Consider the following 21,450-nt stretch of genomic DNA (forward strand, 5'->3'; position numbering starts at 1 on the left):
TTGATTTATATTTGAATTATAATCAAATTGAACAAGTATTTGAATAGCGGTCCACACGTTCGCTTCATAAGCGGATGGTCATGGGTTCGAACCCAGCCCCGATACTTGCAATTTTTCGTCAGTTGCTCTTCCCCCCGAGAGCAGCTGACACCTGACTCTCTTCGGAGCATATAGCTCTAACGGACCCGGAATTTGGATATCGGCGAACCGCAGCTCATAATGGACCCCCAATCGGACTGCAAAAGGAACAGCAGCCGCACATCAGCATCATCGTGCTCATCATTCTACCATGGACAGGGTAGAAGAGTGAAAGAAGCACAAAGGCAACCAGTTCAATAAAGTAGAATAGAATATAATACATTTAGGCGCTGTATAAGGTGGAAGGACAGCGTCCAATTGAAATCGCTCACGTAGTACCCTAGTGGACAAAAGAGCTGTAATTTAGGTTAAGTGATTAAGAATAAAAAAAGTCTTTGAATACTTTGAATATCTTGGCATTTGGTTTGATTCGAAATTGAAGTGGAATAAACATATTCAATATATTAAAAAAAATGTTCAAGGAGAATAATTCTTCGTACAATTACTGGAATATTGTGGGATGCTCATCCTACTCATATGATAACTCTTTATAAAACAACCATTCGTTCTGTTATGGAATATTATTGTTTTGCTTTTGGATGTGCTGTTCAAACACATTTTTCCAAACTTGAAAAAAATCAGTTTCGAAGTTTAAGAATCAGCTTAAAACTGTTGAATTCTACTCATACAAAATCCGTAGAAGTTATAGCTGGTGTTGCTCCACTCAAAAATCGTTTTTTTTTTAGAGTGACCAGGTGGAGCTGCAGGACAGCTGAATGCAAAGCCTGGACCCTTTCCCTACTTTCCCCCTACTATGACCAATACTCACGATGGACTAGACGATGTCGTCAACTTGAGCAAAGTGTGCAGTATTTAGTATTGAGTCGTAGTAGTTATCAAGTGTCGCTTACTGTTCCCATCCCACCCGTATTTTGTGAAAGCTCTATGTTTTGATACTTTTGAAGACTACTCAGTGACAATATCAGAACTAGCGTTTGTAGCCGGTATGGGCAACTAGTTTTTCTGACATCATCTCCAAACAATAATCAAAAAATATCCCAAGTTAATTCATTGTGCATTCTGAAAGTTATTTCAAGTTAAATACCAATATTGTTATGATGAACCGATGTTGGTCATCTACAGCACTGGAATCCGCTTCAAATAACTCTCTTTTTGAGCTTCCATTTGATGTTGTGGACATAAAACTTATCAGTCGAACGCCTTATGTTAATGTACAGTTAATGTATCCTATGTCGTCGCTAGTCGTCTTTTGCTTCTCTGTGTTCATCTCTTGTATCCCTATGAAGTCTGAATTATCCTTATGTCCACCGTATCATAGCCAGGGCGCAAAATTTTCGAGCAGACGAATTGAAGTTCACCGTGCGGCAATTTTCATTCACTTGCCTGCATATTCATATTCAGCTGCTCGATACTCGTTTGTCATCTGAATGAAAGTCAATGAATATTTGTAAACATCTTACAAAATGTTAAATTGCTGATAAAATATTAACGTTTCGATTACATTTAACGGTGCTTTACACAGATCTTTTCCCATTTGATTGTTGTAGAGTGTTTTTGGAAGGAATCGTAGCCATAAACGTAGGTAATTATGAAGATGTTTCTCGATCGGCTTCATATTCAATGACTACGAATTGACTGACTGTGTGAAGAGGGAGAGCGAAAATGAATTTGTTTGTTTTGAATATTCAGTGCAGAATCATTCAAATTCGTGCTGTTTTCAGTCAATGACTATGAAAATTTTGCACCCTGATCATAGCATAGTTTATACTACATTCAAATTACTACAGTTTTCCATGTTTCTGGATCCTGACAAAAAAATAAGATTAAGTTTTAATTTTGATCACATCATAACTCCTGCTCTTTTGCTTGTCATAATATCGACTAAGTCAGGTCGTAAGGTAAGGTCGGTTAGTTGGTTATTGTATTAGCAATTGAAACTAATAAAGATCCATCAACTATGGTGTACTCATCCCTAACAAAATCTATAAAAATAAACAAATCCCATTTTAACATAATAATTTCCTTCATAATCTTTTAATAGCAGTCAATTTGAATGTTAACATAAAAGCTTCAACTGTAAGCAAACTTGTCTCAGCGTCACAGTGCTTGGAGTAAACTTATGATAAATACACCTAAGGGAGCCCCTAGGATTCTCAGCATCGGTCATGTCTATATAAACATTTCCTACTCTCACGTTATTCTTATAATGCCAACTACATTGAAAACGTCAACGTATAGAACCTGTCACGATGTCTACCTAGTCAAGTAGTGAACCATTTCTGTCGAGTTTAGTCAAGTCACGACGTTCCGTCGTCAAAAATACGTCTTACACGTGACCAGTGGATCTATTTGATGGTTAATCACACGTTGGAAACAGAATAGTTATGTGCTTACCTTAGGTGTTTTTTATGATTTTTACTCACGATTCCTCTTCATTTGGGCTGCAAAACGGTGAGTTGATAAGGAGAGCGTCCAACATAGCTCTGGTCCTCACAAGTTCCTACCTCATGCTTCCACGGGTCAAGCGATGACAAAGACCGCCAGGCGCCAGCTAAAAGTTGTGTGCTTAGCTGGTAGTGCAGCCTGGGCACTGTTGTCCTTCTGACTTCAGCTAGATTGAGGAGGTACGATTCGAGCGTTTGTTCACCAAGGAGGTGCGGCTCAAACAGCGTCTGTTCTGGCATCCAGCGGCTGAGTAAAAAAAGCTGCACCACGCCCAGCTAGATCCAAGGTGGTAGCCCCATCAGCGTGGTAAATTTTTGATCTATTTTTTTTTCAATTAGTCATCCACTAATTGATACATTAAAAACAATCAATGAAATCAATTGGTGATTTGTTGTTGCATGAAGAAGAAGAAGAAGAACGATGGTGTTTTGAAAAAGTCCTATCCCTACAACACAGGGGAAGTTTTTTAAATGCCTCTATAAAATCTAAAACAAAATCTAATTAAAAACGGTTTGATGTACGGTGTTAGACTTTGAACGGACTACAAATTATGTACATTAAAGGGTGATACGGTCAAAATTTGGTCACACATTTTTTTTCATAACTTTAGACTGCGTACACCAAAACAGCTAATTTTTGGACCAGTAATGCTACATTATATGTAGCTTATACCATAAAATTTTCATCAAAATCGATTAAGTATTGGTTGGTATATAGATGAAACCATCGACCTATTATTTTAAAATTTTGTACAAAGGCGCTCCATAGTAAATTTTCGGAAATTTAAGATCAGTAAAGCACAATTTTGATTATAGAACAACCAATACTGCTCCGATTTTTATCAAAATTTTACAGTATAATACTATAATGAAAATACGTTCGCAGTAAAATTTTGAGCTATTTTGTATGAATACTTTCAAAGTTGTAGCAGTTTGAATATGAAAAAAACTGACCGGGTGCCACTTAAGCATTTATAACTTTGTAACGGCTCGATCAAACTGAATGAAATTATTACACAACATTTTGATATGCATACTTCACATACAGAAAATTTTTTATTGAAATCGGTTAAGTATTTCTGGCTCTATAAATAAAACAGTAAAAATGTGTTCTTATTTGTGAAAAAAAAATTAAAATTGCAGATCTCAGGGTTCAACAATATCTCCGCAAATACTGGACCGATTTTGATGAAAATTTTATGGTACAAGCTACATATAATGGACCATTACTGATCCAAAAATCAGCTGTTTTGGTGTACGCAGTCTAAAGTTATGAAAAAAAATGTGTGACCAAAATTTGGCTTGACTTGACAAAATTTGACCACCTAAACAAATATAACTTTGTAATGGCTGGATCAAATTGAATGAAATTTTTACACAACATTTTGATATGTATACTTTACATACAGAAAAATTTTCATTGAAATTGGTTCAGTATTTGTGGCTCTATAAATAAAAGAGTAAAAATGTGTTCTTATTTTTTTAATCCTCCTTGTACAACATTTTAAAATTGCAGTTTTCAGGATTCACAATATCTCAGCACATACTAAACCGATTTTGATGAAAATTTTATGGTATAAGCTACATATAATGTACCATTACTGGTCCAAAAATCAGCTGTTTTGGTGTACGCAGTATCAAGTTATGAAACCAATTGTGTGACCAAATTTTGACCGTATCACCCTTTATCAAGAAAAAAATGTTAAATTTAAATTTATACGTTCAATGTGTAGTCCGTCCAAAGTCTAACACCGTACATCAAACCGTTTTTAATTAGATTTTGTTTTAGATTTTATAGAGACATTTTATAAACTTCCCCTGTGTTGTAGGGATAGGATTTTTTCCAAACACCATCGTTCTTCTTCTTCTTCTTCATGCAACAACAAATCACCAATACTTCTAGCAAAATTTCTTTTATTTTCTGTGCTACAGAAAATGTTGTACAAAATCCTTCCCCCGGTTTTCATGAATATAATATGAGTGTGCATTCATATCGTCCTTGTATTGACTTATCATTACTTGAAGAGTTGAAACACATTCCTCATCAGGATTATCCTCGATTTGCCAATTTGTTATTTATTTAAACGAAAATTAATTGGGATTGAAAATGATAACATTTATTACACAGATTGTTCAATGATTGACGGTGTTGCAGGGTTTTGGAGTATTTAATTTGCATTTGGTCTATTTTTATAAATTGGAATCCTCATGTTCCAATTTCACAGCTGAATTAATTGCTCTACATTTTACATGTAATTTGATTAAAAATTGTACACCTATTATATACATGGTGTGTTCTGACAGCTTGAGTTATCTTTTGGCTCTAAATTCAATAAACTTTCATTTCAAAACTAATCATATAATTTTGTCAATTAGAGGGTTACTACATGATTTAAATTCTCGAGGTTATTTTATAAAATTTGTTTGGGTTCCAGCTCATTGTAGTATTTTTGACAATGAACAAGCTGATTATTTGGCAAAATTAGGTGTTTTTCGTGGAATAATTTATAATCGTGATATTTTTTCCCACGAATATTTTTCCAAATTGAAGAAATATTCATTGAATAATTGGCAAATTTTTCAAGATTAATGTCTAATCATTGTATTTGTAATGATTATTTGTATCGTATGAATATCATAGATTCTAATCTTTGTGCAAGTGATAAATCATATGAAGATATAGATCATATTGTTTTTGAATGTCCTCATTATAAATTACCAAGACAAAAACTTATGGATGGAATGGTTTGCTTGAGCAATGATATTCCTGTGTCTGTTCGAGATATTGTGATTTTACTTCGAAGATGAATTCCAAGGGAATTTGCCTGAGCTGTTTGGGAATCGCCGTTAAATTCAGGGGGCGTTTCCATGCGTTCTTGTAAAATATAGACTTTTATGTTAATGCTCTTATTACGTTAAACGACCTCTATTTACACTGATTCTCTGTAAAACGCATTGGAACGCCCCTCCGACTATGCTACTCCATCCTTACCTTCATCAGCTGGCAGCACCGGCAGCATAAGCAGCGTAAAAGAAATGTCAGATTGGATCAAAACAAACCACACCAACCGAGAGAAAATCTCACGCACGTGTTGCTCCTACGTTAAATATGTCAACGCTGATGTGTCAGTTTGGCTGCTGTCTCGCTCTGCAATCGAACGACGATTCAAACGGCGATTCGACCGGCGATTCCAAAAACGACGGTTCTGATTCGTCGTGTTCAGTTAGCAAATCCACGTACAATACATTAGGCGAAAAACAAAATCTTCATTGAAAATAGGGTGCTCAAATTACTCCGACGGTTTAAAATTGATGCAAAAATCATACTTTTTTCAAAAAATTGTTTTTGGCATATAAACACGAATTGACTTTGATATTTTCATGTATCCTGCGTAGTATTATCAGAATCATTATGATCATACGATGAACGAGAGATTTATCGTTGTTTTCTGCATGTTAAAACGACTTTTTCTTAGGGTGGCCAAACTACCCCGATTTACCCTACATCACATAAAAAAAAGTAATATAAAGGTATATTTACTTTTAATTACTCTAACGGCGCGCAGTACTAAGCATAGTCGAGTATGCAATGCCAATTGACCAAATCGGTTCAGCGATTTAAGAAATTTTATTTTTTTTCAAACTTCGGCAAAAAACCGAAGTTTAAAAACTTGGTTCGGAACAGTTGAGAGTTATTCCTGGGAAAAATAACAATTTTCAATGTTGTACGTTATATCGAAGCAAAATGTACGTTATATCGAATTCGCTATATCAAGGGTGCGCTATATCGAGGGTACGTTATATCGAAGATTATTATTATTATTTCGGCAGAGATTTCTTCAAAACTTGTTCCATGGATTCTTTCAGAAGTTGTTCCAGCAGTTCCTTCAGGAATTGCATAAGCGGTTCATCCTTGGGAATGTACACTTGAAAGGACGCTATTGTCTATCCGGTTGGAATCAAGACCGACATTCAATCAAAAATTGCCATTTTTTTGGTCCACAAGTGTCGCATCTAGTGCGCTGTGTTGCTGACAACAACGGGAAGGATGCGCACTACCTTTGATATGATTGAAAAACGTCGCGAGTTGGGTCGCGTCGCGACTTGATTGTGCGAAGTCCGGTTTGGTGGCGACCCGACAATAAAATCGGGGAACTTGGACTAACTAGCTCTAATTCTACCATGACAGCACTAGAAATATTTTATCTTACATCAGTAATCTGCCGAAGCATTACAATGACCTTTTTATGGAATTTGTCACAAATTTTGGATTTCAATCAGCAGGAATCTACCAAAAATATTAGGAATAAGGTAATACAATTCCCGTTGAGAAAGTCATAAGAAATTAAAAAAAGTTTGTTTGGAAACTTTGAGGAAAAGTTTGGGAATGAGCAGTTTGCATCAGTGGGTGACACAGCTGTCAAACTCGGTACGTCGCCGCTCTACCCATCATTATTTTTGGTACGGCACGTTTTGGTACCCACTTTCTGGTCGGTTTACCCTAACTTGCTTCTGATTTTCGGGTGTGCGGCTCGTGTGTTGCTAGTGCTTATTTCGGATTGTTTCTCTTTTTTTATCACTTTGCACGATATTATATGCAGTAGCGAAGCAGTGTCGATGTTTCCAGCGCATTTTTTCCATGAATTAAGCAATAAAAACAAAAACATGGGACGCCATGTTGAATCGAATGCTGGGTAGATGATTCTGGCCCTTCGTCATCCCCCTGGTTTGCATGCATCCGCATGCAATGTTGTCATTGCTAAGGGATCTGTAAAAAATATCGCCAGAAAATCACCCCATATCTAGGGGCAGGAAAGATCTAACGAGAGCAAATCTGTGTTCGAGGTGTTGCTCAGAATTCCTCACAGTTCCTCAGAATTTCTCCCATTTATGCCAAAGCGGGATCTGGCACCAATGTCAAACTGCAAAGTGTTGCGTGTGCTGAATGAAAATTGCAGTTTTGGGGATGTCTTTCAATAAATTTCGTCGATCATCGACAAAAAGAGTTACTCAGAAATTCTCAGAGTTGCTCTCGTTTGCACAGTGTCTTGCCCCTAGCCCCATATACTTCGCTCATCGTAATCATCCACAAGGGAAGATTCAAAAATTACGTCCATCGTTTTTCGGGATTTCTAGACCCCCCTCCCCCCCTCTGTCTCGCAATTTCCCTATACCCAATACACGTACTGTCACACTTTTCTAGACCCCTCCCCCCTCCCCCAAATGTTGGACGTAATTTTTGAACGTTCCCCAAAGCCGAAGATATTCATAAAAAAAATGTAGTCAGAATGGAAGTAAGAGATTAAGGTAAATATATAGAACTAAGTATTAAGGTGATTAAAAGAAACGCTGATTTGGTTGAAAATTGAGAGTGCTTCTTCTTTTTCTTCTTTGTGGCTCTACATCCTCACTGGGACTTGGCCTGCCTCGCTTCAACTTAGTATTCTTTGAGCACTTCCAAAGTTATTAATTGAAGGGCTTTCTTTGCCTGAAATTGCATGAATTTGTATATTGTGAGGCAAGCACAATGATACACTATGCCCAGGGAGTCGAGAAAATTTTCCCGACCGAAACGGGAATCGAACCCGCCGTCTCCGGATTGGCGATCCATAGCATTAACCAACAGAAACAATCATAATCCATAGATATTTAAAAGAAGGGATCGTAATGCTCTACCACAATGAAATATCCCAATGAAAACAAGTTTTGGATGTTGAATCTGAAGCTGTTATCGAATCATTCTTTATATTGGCGATTAAATCAACGCACGCCACCGGGACAGCTTTAGCATCGTGGATCAGGAGCAACAGAATCCGAAGCAGATGTGATCAATCAATCTCCGGATCGTAAGTTCAAACCTACATCACTACAAAAATCAGCAAAAAAGTACCACCTAGCACCGGCTGGAATATGGAAGGACGATGAAGCGGGGAAGCTGGCTGAGAGAACGAGAAGCAGACGTCAATCTATTTTTGTTTTTTTTTTGCTCGACGAGGCGTTACGCTTCTTTGACATTTCGCCACGACGTTCCTGAAGGGATAGCACTAAGACAGCCTGTTATTTTGCCAAAACCTGCTGTGAGGTAGCACTATAGGCGCATATACGGCTAATTAGCATTAAACGCCTTGTCGTAAAGGCTACTATAATGTTGAAGGAATGCTATTTTAAAAGCTTACTGGTTACTTGGGTAGTTTTTACATTGTACTTTTAATCAAAATTTTGCATTTTCCCTCCCATTTTTCATTACACCAACAAAGCTAGCCATGAAAATGTTTGACACTTCACAGGTCATTTTGACAGACCACACACATGCACGAAAAGGACGGATCATATAGTCTACTTTATCGATCTAGTTGCCGTCTTTTTCATGCTCATGCTACATCTGTCAAAATGACCTGAGAATTGTCAGTCATTTTGAGGTTAGGTTCGTTGGTGTAATGAAGAACAGATGTATTAGTCATGTCCACCCTCAGTTATGGTAAGTCTATGAAGCTATCAGAATAAATCTTTACCCGCGGGGCCTGAAGCCCCAGGAATGTATATGTCCTTGCTATTACTTCTTGGAAATAACATAACACGAAATGCTGTCTATGTTGACAACTGTGCCTATGCTATCTCCAAAAAATATTACGGTCAAATACCAATTGAAGACAACAACCGTTACTGCGATAACACCTATGTTGGTAGCCACCTACAGGTCTGGCGCCATCGCCAATGAATGATAGACACTAGTTTTGAACATGTCACATGGGCTTCCAATGATACGAGATACGAAAACAGCTTAAATATTAAAACAGAGCCAATTCGTTCTTTTGTCCTACCGGTCCTACCTAGATAAACCAAGTAATTTTCTCCCCCGTACCCTAGAAATGTCAGCCTAGTTATACACAAGTTACGTCCTTCAGCTTAGAAACAATTAGTAGCTTAGAAACAATTTCAGCTTAGAAACAATTAACAGCTTAGTAGCATCAGTTTGTGCCTATGTTATCTCCAAGAAATATTACGTAAAATGTATAATCGAACTAATTACGGTCAAATACCAATTGAAGACAACAACCGTTACTGCGATAACACCTATGTTGGTAGCCACCTACAGCACTGGCGCCATCCCCAATGATAGACACTAGTTTTGAACATGTCATGGGCTTCCAAATGATACGAGATACGAAAACAAAATAACTATTAAAACAGAGCCAATCCGTTCATTTGTCCTGTCGGTCCTACCTAGACAAACCATGTCATTTTTCCTGCCGGCTGTTCGGGTTCGTTTGGAAGTTGACCATCAATGTTAACTTCTTTTCCCGATCAGCCTAGATAGCTGTGTAGTGTCGGTAGCGGTTATCTCAATTGGCTAAGAATAACACTACGGACCGCCTGATCCAGTGGTAAGAGTCCACTAAACAGGTGACCCCTAATTCATGGTGTTATGCGGCTTTATGCTTACCGTGCCGAAGAATGAATGGTTAGGGGGGTCTAATAAAAACCTAACCACAAACGGAGCCTGTGGAGAATTAGGGCGTCCTCCACAGTATTACGCCCTTACTGCGCTAACCGGAGCAATGGTGCAGTGGACCTTGCGTTTCTCCGAGATAATCAGTTGCCCTTCTTAAGTCTCAAATTTGAGGCTAAATAAGGGCGGGGTTATTCAAATGTTGTTAATTACTGCCTATATGGTTTCGCTTAATGCGTTTTCGCCATTGGCGTTTTTCAATTGACCACGATTTGGTTCGTCGTTGATGTTTTCTTTTTGTGCTGTGAATGTAAAGAGTGTAATCCTGTCTAGTTTGGGTAGTGGCTACGGCAAGGAAACCTCAGATCAATTTTCAGCGTAAAAAGCGTATGTAGCCCAAGTGGATCTACATAAAAAAGTTCATTTTCGTAGGGTAACTTCTGTTTAGGTTACCTTGTGAACCCAGCTTTGCTTTTTTTCATTATAGATGAACTGTCGTGCCTCCAGCATGCTCTATTTTAGAATAACGTTAACAGTATGTTTCAACCTTTCCTTATGGATGCCTTCAAGCAAGCTCTTGTTTTCAGCATCTTTTCGCTGATATTTGGCATCTGAAGTAGCTCAGACATTGATTTGAGATGATTCAGTTTGATGGAATACTTAGGTAGTACAGTTCATGGTTAACTTAACATAGAATTGCACCTAACCCAACTCTGCATGCGCAGAATTTGTCATGAGTTGACTGATTGACATGCGCCAGATGAGGACTCTCCATTTGACCTTTTCGCACTTTGGAGTGTTCCTTCGCAAACTTTGCGTATTCAGGCGTTCCTGCTCAACAAGCTAGGGAACCTGTAATAATTGGTTGCGATCACATTTTATGGATAACTCGCTTCCATTGCTACTCCAAGAGAGTTTCATTATGGTTTTGTTATTACAACGCCCTTCATTGTGGTATACCATAGCTACTGCTTTGAAAGAAGCTTGTCCTCTGCGGTCTGTGCGGACCGCAAGAGGTATTCCTGAATGGAACTCGGACGTGTTCAAGTTCTAAATATCTTTGGATAAACCAGTCTTTTGTATAGCTACGAATCTTTAGCTTCTACCCCGAGGATTGTAGCTATAGAATCGATTTAGTGAGCACTTAAAAGCTCTGCTTACTTCAAATCTCCTGGAGCAAATGGGGCTTTATCCTATTTTTCTCCAGAGAGATTTGAGTTTTTCAAACATGTTTTGAACTCTTGTAGTTTTCTATTGGGTATGTTCATGGCATGAAATTACTCTGTAGTTTTATCCCGAAAGGGTGCGTGCGTTGTATAAAGAAGGAATAAGTTCCAGATTTATCTGGTTACGTCGTTCTTTCTGAAATGCTCGAAACGCATTGTCGATTATCACATCTGTGATGTTCGTCTTGCTAACATGCCTGTTCATGTGAACTCACATGTCTCCCAATTTGGGATGTCCACAGTGACTCTTTTACATAAAGTTGTATACGTTTTCAAGAAAGCACTCGCTCAAACGTAGTTTTTTTGCTTGGGTGATTTCTTGAATATTGAGGATGCTTTTGATGGCGTGCCTTTCTATGTCATATTGAAAGTCGCATGACGTCGCAAGCTACCTCCAATGAGCTATAGGCTCCTTTTACGCTTATGCGTTTTACAGTGTCCTTTTCAGGGCACTGATTAACCCCGTTGTGGTATGAGCTATGAGCTCTCGTTGCGCTTATGCGTTCATTCCCTCTTCTAGGGCACCCCTTCCTATTTCATAACCTTTCCCTTTCCCAATTCCCATCCCTTGTCCCATTCTCCCTCAGGTAAATGATGAAATAGGCTCATATGTATGGCGATGGCACAAATGTCCCAAATGGAGGATAACGTGCCTCTGGAGCCGGCCTTCTGATACCTGATACCTGATAGTTTTGAACATGTCATGGGCTTCCAAATGATACGAGATACGAAAACAAAATAACTATTAAAACAGAGCCAATCCGTTCATTTGTCCTGTCGGTCCTACCTAGACAAACCATGTCATTTTCTCCCCCGTAACCTAGAAATGTCAGCCTAGTCATACACAAATTAGTCCTTCAGCTTATAAGAACAATCAGTTTTTGTCCAAAATGTCACGTCGAAGTATTGACGTTAATAAAGCGTTTAAGTATGGTCCACTGCACAAACTTAGGCTGGCCCGTCCACTCCCAAAGAAAATTTGAAGTTTGAGCGGTGTCGACACCGCTCAAAAGTCAAACCTCGTGTGAGAGCATGCAGGCCAGTATCAATTCGTGCAGTAATCCATTGTTCGCACGTTAGCTTCGAATTAATCAGCACTATTACTTAAGTGCTGCAACTTTCCTTCCTACTATTCGGTTGATTTCACTAGATTTAGAGAATATTAATGGATATCATTGTAATGTTTAAAAGAAGCAAATCTGTTTTGATAAAATAACTAATTTAAATATATTTAATTATTGTATATTTTCATTTTCATTTTGCAGCATTTGGTGGGGCAATGAGGGCGCAAGTCAGTCCAAAGCCGATGATAAGGAGGGGTAATGGCTGAATAGTCTTTGCTGACCACATAAACGCCATGGGATAGGAAAAGGGTATTTTGGTGTGGGATTAGGGTGTTGGTACAGACTTGACAATATCAATGCTATTCAGATGCAAAATAATTTTAAGGCTCAATAGTGAATCGCATACCTTCCAAAACCAAAAAACAATAATTCACAAAATACCAAGCAAGTCATAGAAAGAAAAAGCGCCCGATTGTTTATTTTGTCAATTATAACAAACGGAAACTTCTACCCTCTCCGACTCGCCAGTCACCCCGGAAAAAATGTCCCTTCAGTTCTGGAAAATATATTATTCCCAATTAAGCCTTTAATCGAATTGTCCGCGTGGTCTTGTAGTACCCCTGCTAGGTAAGAATCAGTCATTGCCATACATATTAAATGCTAGACATGACCCCATGGATAGCATTTGCATATGTAAAAGCTTTGCTGATGTGACTTTCCTATTAGGCAATTCTCTCATCTCATGTTTGTCTTCAAAACCTTATCAAGCTTAGAAAATTGAAGTTGATAAACAATACATTACAAGGTTCGAATTCCCATAGAATGAGATCATTCATTCGCACTACAACACCATAGGAGATAATACCACATTGGCTGATTACAGTACAAATGTGAAAAATCTCCCTTTTCCCCCTATCCGCAACCCGGGGACGCGCCCTGTTGGATTTCGAAAGCCTCGGAGAATATTACAAACCTTCAATGGCATTCCCATAAACTAACCCACATTGCCCATTCAGGGGTCTGACTGGGCCTATTACCCTCCCTCAGTTTGTAATATTCTCTCCAACTTGGAATTATATTTTCCCGACACATAAATGACTTCGACAAATGTTCGATATAGGTACTATGCAGCGTCATGATCAGTATAACTATATCAGATGACTTGAAGATCTGATTTTTACAGAATTGTTTGCCATTGATTATACATTCAGCTATTCCAATCATTGCTGCAAAGGCCATCGACCACATGCCTGAAATCAAAGCTTCCTGGAAGATATAATCCAAGCCCAGGGAAATATATTTAATTATTGTATATTACTCAAATTATAGTAAACTTAGTAGTTAATCAAAATCAACCAAAAATGTGGGGAAGAAAGCCCAAACAGCATTTTCAAGTCTACTGGCAATAAATGTTTGATAAATATGCCAAAACATATGATCAGCCATACTCCATCTGCAGCAGTCGGTTCGTGATGAACCGTTGGAGGCGCATTAAAGTGTTAAAAAGGTGATATGATTCACTAAAGAATACTACATTACAATAACCTTCACTTTAATACCGTCAAACCATGCGAACTTGGCCAGGGCCATAAAATTGAAGTAATTGTAATTGTAATTGTAACGAGGAGGATAGCTGGTCTTTACCAGAAGTTTGTAGAATATTTTCATCAGAAGCGTACGGCCTCCTGACTGCAGTATCTAACTGCAGCGACAATCAAGACACAATCATACTTACTGATTCCGCTAGTTGTTTAGACGCCATCCAGGGAGGTCGGTCTAAACATCCATGGATTCAAGCAGTAGAGAACATCTCAACAGAACAGAACATCACCTTTTGCTGGATCCCAGGTCACTGTGGTATCAACGGAAATGAACGAGCAGACGCACTGGCCAAACAAGCGCGCAACAAGAAAAAGCTTGACATCCCTATACCTGCCCAGGACGTCATAAAGGCCATAAAGCGGAATATCTGGTCAACATGGGAGAACGAATGGCGTCAGCACCAATTGCAGTTACGGCAAATCAAATCTTTGCCCATTAAATATCCGGATCGTAAATGTGCATCCGAACAACGAGTTCTGACGAGGCTACGAATAGGACACACTCGTCTAACCCACTCGTTTATAATCAACAAGAAGCCCCCACCTGTGTGCATCTATTGTGGGACTCAGCTTACGGTCCAACACATCTTCATGGACTGTAGAGGCTACACCGGACAACGAACAAGCTGTGGTATCAACGGATCACTCGGTGAAATCTTAGCATTCGATGCACAAAGAGAAGCTAAAGCTTTGAAATTTATTAAAGACTGTGACATTTATAATGAAATTTAATCCCTTACAATTTCATTTTCATTTTTCATTTTGCAGCGTTTGGTGGGGCAATAAGAGCGCAAGTCAATCCAAAGCCGAAGATCAAGGAGGGGTAATGGCCGTAATAGTCCGTGCGGACCACATGAACACCATCGGATGGGTAATGATATGGGTTGGGGAAAGGGGTTGGATTAGACTTGGCACAATAATGCAAATGATACTACGAAATTTTGTTGATCATCATTGTTGATTATTATTGTATCCAAATAAAAAATAATGGTAAGTATCAAAGACGAAAAGTATGTGATATACTTCTTGATTTAAAATGCAATTAATTCATAGAATGATAAATAAGATCAACTATTCTGAATTAAAAAAGAGAAAATTATATTTTAAATTATATTTCAATACTAAAATTTGAGTTATAGACCAAAGAAAAATTATAGGAATTTTCATTGAAGTTCAATTAAGTATGCTGTAATCCTAATCATGTCGTTATCAAAAAGAAGCGTCTAACAAAATTTCTTTTATCTTTCTGTCATGCTTTAATATTACCTAGAGATCAACAAAAATTTGTATATTCGGTCAGATGAGTAATACTCACTGAGTATGATGTTTTTTATGAGTTTTCAGTTCAGCTAGTAAGAAATGATAAATGTTTGTCCAAAGTATCAGATAGAACTCATTGACGTCAATAATGTATTTTAAGAATTGAGTATTGATCACACGTTGGCTTTGTAAAGATATCTACTTTGTCGTTATAAATTAAGTTGTCCATCTTGCTAAATAAGTGATCAGTTTTCATCATGTCAAGCTGCGTTGGTATCAAAAACTTCTTCCTAACATTGAATCTGTGGAATTTAGGAGTAGGCATTGCAACCTCAAGGATTAGGAAAGGTGGGAGATTAACTTTGTATTGAGCTGTGAAAGAATGTGTTGTTAATTATATGGTCAACGTAATTTACCTTTGAAAAAATAGTACCAATAATGCAGTAAGAATTTTGGACATACAGTGTCAGACAAAGCAAAAATACCGGCAATCCATTTTCATACAAAACGGTAACGATGCTTGATTTTCAGTGAGCAGATTAGGTTAGTTTCTTGTGTTTCTTGTTCTTGTGTCTTCAGTACTAAGAAGTTTAGTTAATAATTATAACAAAGTGGAGGAAAATTTTGTATCGACTTCCTTCCTGCAAATAGAAATAAAATATATCAAAAACAACTAAAAAGGACCCCAGAGCTTCTTTGTCTGATCATGGAAAGTATCGATTCTTGATGGCACCACGAGTGTGCATCTTTCTCTGTAGAGTAAAGATGCATTTAAGCCCCGAGACCTGACAGCAATCAAGCTGATCACAAGGTTGTGCCTTTGCCCAGGGCAGTGACAAACATTTGGATTTTAAGTGCATAATCCATTGCATTGCCTCCAGTTCCGATTGGTTAACAAACACAGAAAGAAACCCCTGTCTACAGGGCAAGGGTAGTTTCGTGTCTCAGTGTACTTTCAATACGGTCCCAGCAATTGCTGTTAAAATAGTATACTACATATTATTATTATTTTTTTTTTTATGGGTTTTCAGTTGGAGCTGCGTGACAGCTTATTTGTCAAGGCTAAACCCGTTATTCACATTTCATCTCTACAAAGACCAATGCTTAGACGGAATAGGCTATGTTGCCCAATTTAACACTAGTTTTTTACATTGTGTCTATGTAGTTTTAATCAAATTTTTGCATTTTCTCTCCTATCATGTCAGGTCAGCCCTCAGTCATGTCAAGTCTTTGAAGTTATTTTGAAAAAAAAAAAATGTTTACCTACGGAATCTGAAGCACCATGAACGGTCATATCCAAAAGCAAATTAATTCTTGGAAATAACACAAAGTACAACATGCTGTCTATGTCGACAACTATACTAATGTTACCACCAAGAAACATTTTGTTAAATGTTTAATCGAATCTATGACGGTCAAATACCAAATGAAGACAACAACCCTTGCTGCGATAACACCTATGTTGGTAGCCACCTACAGCACTGGCGCTATCCCCAATGATAGACTATAGACAATGATTTTTAATATGTCATGGGCTTCCCATGATACGACATACAAAACCTAGCTATACAGTCAAATCATTCAGCTGTCCTATCGGTTCTACATCACCATGTCATTCTCTTCCACGTGCCCTAGAAATGTCTACCTAGTTATTATACAAGGAAACGTTGTTTAGCTGGTGACAAATAATAAATATTTGTCCAAAATGTCATATACAAGGCATTAACGCCAATAATGCAATTTAAGTATTGAGTATTGATCACACGTTGGCTTTGTAAAGATGTCTTCTACTTTGTGATCATAAATTACGTTGTCCAGCTAGTAAAATTAATCAGTTTTCGTCATGTCAAGCTGCGTTGGTAAAATGCGTCCAAGTATCGATCACACGTCAGCTTTGCAACCCAGCACCATTGTATGCTACACCCTCCTTCCCAATCTCAGTTGACCCCGACAATTCAGATAAATGTAAACATTATGAAATTTGCAACCAAGTATCACTGCACCAAGGGCCAGAATCGCAATCTAGCGGAACAAAATTAATAACTGAAAAACGAAGCATTTCCGACACATGGTATCTTCGACAAAGTTGCTTGACATCAGCAGGGGCATCTATTGATAAGAACGTAGTAGTTCGCAACTCGTCCGCATAGGTGGCGCCACCATCTAACTTCTTTGTTTCACGTCCTAGAGACTTGGCGTCTTCGGCAAAGTTGTTCATTTTGGCAAAATAAACAACTCTTTCTCAGACGTCAAAATTCCACAGCCTACTGTTTTCGAGTTATTTTAAAAATAAAATACATTCAATGAAAAACCAGTTTTTTAAGCTTATTTTGACATTTTTACTAGAAACCATGTGAGTTTAAATTTTTTCCCAATGCAAATATGTCAAACCAAACACATTCTATGGAAATATATTCAATATTATCATTAAAAATTTGAAATTAAAATACAAAATCGAAAAAATAGTGTGAATTTCAAGCCTTAATATCTCACAAAGCGCAAAAAATCGCAACTTCAAATTTTCAGCAAATACGAAGCAATACTAGGTGAACATACTGTCAAAAATTTGGAGAGGTATTTTTTGGTGTTTTTGAGATAATAGCTTTTTAGTAACACCATAAATATAAGTTGTGCCAGTGTGTAACTTTTTACTGTTACACATTAGAGAGTTTATGTCTTCGAGAAAGTTGTTCATTTTGACTAAATAAACAACTGTTTCTTAGACGTCAAAATTCCACGGCCTACTGTTTTCGAGTTATTGTGTATTAACTAGATTTTATTGATAAAATTTGTCAATGAAACACATTTTGATGCAATAGTATGAACTATTTTTTATTGTTTTTGATTTTACGATACATAGTAGGTCATGAAAATGTCAGTTTCGTGGAGCTCCAGTTTCACAATCTCTAGAGATTGATTAACGTCCTTTCCATCCAGGAACAAATCCACGAGCTCTCAGCAAGATATTTCGCGCTCCAAAATTTAAAATGATTGACAAAAAAGGTTAAGCTTAAAACACTTGGAAAATAACATGCAAAAATTAAAAGTTACCTTGAGCCATGCTGACAATAGTATACTGACATTTTCATGACCTACTATGTATCGTAAAATCAAAAACAATAAAAAATAGTTCATACTATTGCATCAAAATGTGTTTTATTGACAAATTTTATCAATAAAATCTAGTTAATACACAATAACTCGAAAACAGTAGGCCGTGGAATTTTGACGTCTAAGAAACAGTTGTTTATTTAGTCAAAATGAACAACTTTCTCGAAGACATAAACTCTCTAATGTGTAACAGTAAAAAGTTACACACTGGCACAACTTATATTTATGGTGTTACTAAAAAGCTATTATCTCAAAAACACCAAAAAATACCTCTCCAAATTTTTGACAGTATGTTCACCTAGTATTGCTTCGTATTTGCTGAAAATTTGAAGTTGCGATTTTTTGCGCTTTGTGAGATATTAAGGCTTGAAATTCACACTATTTTTTCGATTTTGTATTTTAATTTCAAATTTTTAATGATAATATTGAATATATTTCCATAGAATGTGTTTGGTTTGACATATTTGCATTGGGAAAAAATTTAAACTCACATGGTTTCTAGTAAAAATGTCAAAATAAGCTTAAAAAACTGGTTTTTCATTGAATGTATTTTATTTTTAAAATAACTCGAAAACAGTAGGCTGTGGAATTTTGACGTCTGAGAAAGAGTTGTTTATTTTGCCAAAATGAACAACTTTGCCGAAGACGCCAAGTCTCTAGGACGTGAAACAAAGAAGTTAGATGGTGGCGCCACCTATGCGGACGAGTTGCGAACTACTACGTTCTTATCAATAGATGCCCCTGCTGATGTCAAGCAACTTTGTCGAAGATACCATGTGTCGGAAATGCTTCGTTTTTCAGTTATTAATTTTGTTCCGCTAGATTGCGATTCTGGCCCTTAGTGCACTGTAGGCACTCAAACATACTAGGAGCCATCCACAAAACGATCTCCTACAAATACTAAGAATGGAAATGTTACCAAGTTTCAAGAACTGTGTGTGTGTGTGTGTGTGTGTGTGTGTGTGTGTGTGTGTGTGTGTGTGTGTGTGTGTGTGTGTGTGTGTGTGTGTGTGTGTGTGTGTGTGTGTGTGTGTGTTTGTGTGTGTGTTTGTGTGTGTGAAAAACTAACGGTATCAATTATTGCATATTTTTCAAATGAAACTAATAGTGTTTGTCTATATCAACCGAATAGTTTAGAAAAATAAATAATCCCAAGTCTAAAAACATCTATATAGCTTTCATAACCCTTCCATATATGATGAAAAAGGAAATCAAATGTACTTAGCTTTGATTAATTCGATGTCCTGGTGTCCGACTCAATACTCGGACGTGGGATTTGATGTACATGAAAAGATAGAAAAAATATTATTAGTGTTTTGGTGATACTTTCACTACGGCCATTCAGAATGGTTCAACGGATGCAGATGAGAAGATCATTCCTGCTGTCTTAACAGCGATCATCAAACTCAGTGATAGATAAACTTGATATACACGAACGCGAAAGAAAAACAACAAATGAACGAACGCGAATATTCTAAAAGAGAGAATGATCTTCCATCCGATCTTCAAGTGATCCTAACAAGCGACATATTTCGTTCAGGCACTTTTGAATGTCCGTATGGAACTTGTTCACACAAGAAATCTGCCTCGACCAAGTTGGCAGAACGCGCCCATACCCCTTTCTGAATCGAAGGGCAGGGAATTTAATCCCTTACAATTCAATGTAAATCAATAGGTGGCTAGATGTAAGTTAGGAGTTATTAGGTTTGCCAGACACGAATGCCACATAAGTGGTAAAGTGTCTTTAATAAATATTAATAATAATAATAATTGATTTGATGAGTCCAGGTCATGTGCCTGTCCATTTCTAGACCAAGATTAGTGACTTTTTCTGACAATGGCACAACTTCTCCGCTGAAGACGATGTCGGTTTGTGGGGTCAATGTTCCACTCCTACTGAAGACGATAGCTTTCGTTTTCTTCGGGTTCGGATGCAAGTGATTCCCAGTAACCCAGCGCGTGATTGAGTCGAGATCTTCTTTGATGGTTACGTAGGTTGATAAATAGTAGTTATATTTTAAACATAATTATAATACTATGTATATGATTTATTTTCCCATCTTGACTTGAATTGAAATTTTATATTAGCGATTTTTACTTCTGTGCAAACACACGCATAATACAAGAGATAACCGGAAGCTTTTAATAAACCTAGGGTTAATAAGAACTTACTAATGATATTACAAGCTTATTGAATTATATGTTGCTCTTTTCCTAACCCATAACAACAGTGATATAAAAACAATTATTCCACAAAGGCTAGTGCTTAAATTGAATGCTGGTTAAGCTTCTTAAGGAGAAACTTCAGAGAATACAAATATGGCTTCCACAATGGCCGACTTCGACCCCTACTTATGCTTTCAAGAGCACCAATCTTAAAAATTCGTAAATAAATGTACTCGATTTGGAAAAGCTGCCTTTGTAAGTGAGCAAAGTCAGGATAAGCAAGTGCGGCTTGGTGCGAAGCTTTGTTCGTCAGATTTGTGCCTCTTAAGTTTATATGAAAAATTGCAATGGGATCTTTTGATGTTTCACCTTAAGTAATATCAATTCTACTACCCATGCCGAGTTGATCTGTTAACTGCCTAAAAGCTGTTGTAACTCATACTAACTCTGTTGTTGAATTATTTCAAATTAATTATACTAATATTAACTCAAACTGTAATTTAATTTTCCTAAGCTAATCAGTACCATAAATTGAATAACGATTATGAAGTACGCTAGCAGTTGCTAATCAAACTATTTTGTAAAATGTATTTTATTTTCATCGTAGTTCACCGAGTTTTTCGCTAACAATAAATTCATGTGTGGCAAATAAGTATGGAATATCATCATGTGGGCACATATTTACAGCATTATTGTTTTCTCAGTCAGAGTTTAAAATTTTCATTTTCAATGAATGAAATTCATCGTGAATTATGAAGATTCTCAACTGTGGGATCAAAATAAAATTCATTTTGGTGAATGAATTTTTTCACCTATTCATTCATTTTTCTGTCACTGACAATTTTCACTGAGAAATATAACTAGACCGTAACTCCCGATTATACTTCTAATTACCTCAAAACTTGTGTATAGTAGTTAATTAGAATATTAATTATGTTCTCTATTTGTCCATTTAATCGGATTGTGCGTCTGTTAACAGAAATTGGACATTTTACGACGTGAGAAAAAATATTCGTGACAGAGAATTGA

The 21,450-nt window shown here is 37.2% G+C and overlaps 1 protein-coding gene and 1 long non-coding RNA gene across 8 annotated transcripts in view; both read right to left on the reverse strand.

The window, feature by feature from the left end:
- LOC109417392 (protocadherin-like wing polarity protein stan) overlaps positions 1–21,450 on the reverse strand; it is a 139,997-nt gene that overhangs the window by 112,737 nt on the left and 5,810 nt on the right. The gene's annotated exons all lie outside the window — the stretch shown is intronic.
- Positions 1,185–9,782, reverse strand: LOC134288129 (uncharacterized). Its single transcript, XR_009997762.1, has 2 exons — positions 2,111–9,782; positions 1,185–1,283 (listed from the first exon to the last, which is right to left on the reverse strand). It is a non-coding gene; the product is annotated as an uncharacterized LOC134288129 (long non-coding RNA).

This window comes from Aedes albopictus, chromosome 2 (assembly GCF_035046485.1).
Source record: "Aedes albopictus strain Foshan chromosome 2, AalbF5, whole genome shotgun sequence".
NCBI lineage: Eukaryota > Metazoa > Arthropoda > Insecta > Diptera > Culicidae > Aedes > Aedes albopictus.